The sequence below is a fragment of the Eimeria mitis genome, genomic scaffold (assembly GCF_000499745.2).
Source record: "Eimeria mitis Houghton genomic scaffold, Emh_scaff4660, whole genome shotgun sequence".
Classification (NCBI taxonomy): domain Eukaryota; phylum Apicomplexa; class Conoidasida; order Eucoccidiorida; family Eimeriidae; genus Eimeria; species Eimeria mitis.
This window is the reverse complement of record NW_013572964.1, coordinates 3,420-4,406: the sequence shown is the minus strand read 5'-3', so window position 1 is coordinate 4,406 and position 987 is coordinate 3,420.

Below are 987 nucleotides of genomic sequence, written 5' to 3'. Positions count from 1 at the left end.
TATATATATATATATATATATATATATATATATATATATATATATATATATATATATATATATATACGCCAATATATATCAGTATATATAAAAAAAAAATATATATAAATATATAATATGGGTTCGTTATACAGCAGAAGCAGCAGCAGAGACACCAATAGAAAGAGCAGCAGCAACAAAACAGCAGCAACAACAAAACAGCAGCAGCAGCAACAAAACTGCAACAGCAGCAGCAAGACATCATCCACAGTACACCATCGTCACCATAAGTACAGCAGCAGCAGCAGCAGCAGCAGCAGCAGCAGCAGCAGCAGCAACAGCAGCAAAACAGCAGCAGCAGCAGCAGCAGCATCCAGATATCATCATCAGCACCCTACAACAACACAAGGAGACAGAGAGAACAAACCAAAAGGAGACAAAAAAAAAAGGAGACAGAACAAAAAAAAAGGAGACAGAAAAGAAAAAAGGAGACAGCTCGCATGTTATGTAAGCTTACGCAGGAGCAGAGACTCTACATGTGCATCAGCGGATATTTGTAGAGAACAAAAAAAAAGGAGACAGAACAAAAAAAAAGGAGACAGAACAAAAAAAAAACACAGAGACAACAAAAAAAAAGAGACAGAACAAAAAAAAAGACAGAGACACCAAAAAAAAGGAGACAGAAAAAAAAAGGAGACAGAAAAAAAAAGGAGACAGTAAGCTTACGGAGTAGCAGGGACTCTACATGTGCATCAGCAGCAATTTGCATAGTTTTATCTTTGAGTGTGACGAAGTGTGTATGTGAGAGATGAGGAGGAGACAGCTGGTTATATGCAGCCATCCAGAAGTAAGACTGGGCCCCAACTGTCCCCTCTGTTGTGGGGCCTTCACTGTACTCCTCACGTAAAAAACCTAAACCCTCAAGTGTCTCCTGCAGAGACAGAGACTCCACCCGCGCCAACTGAACCACACGCTTCGGAGACAAAGCCTTGCAACCACGCATCGTGT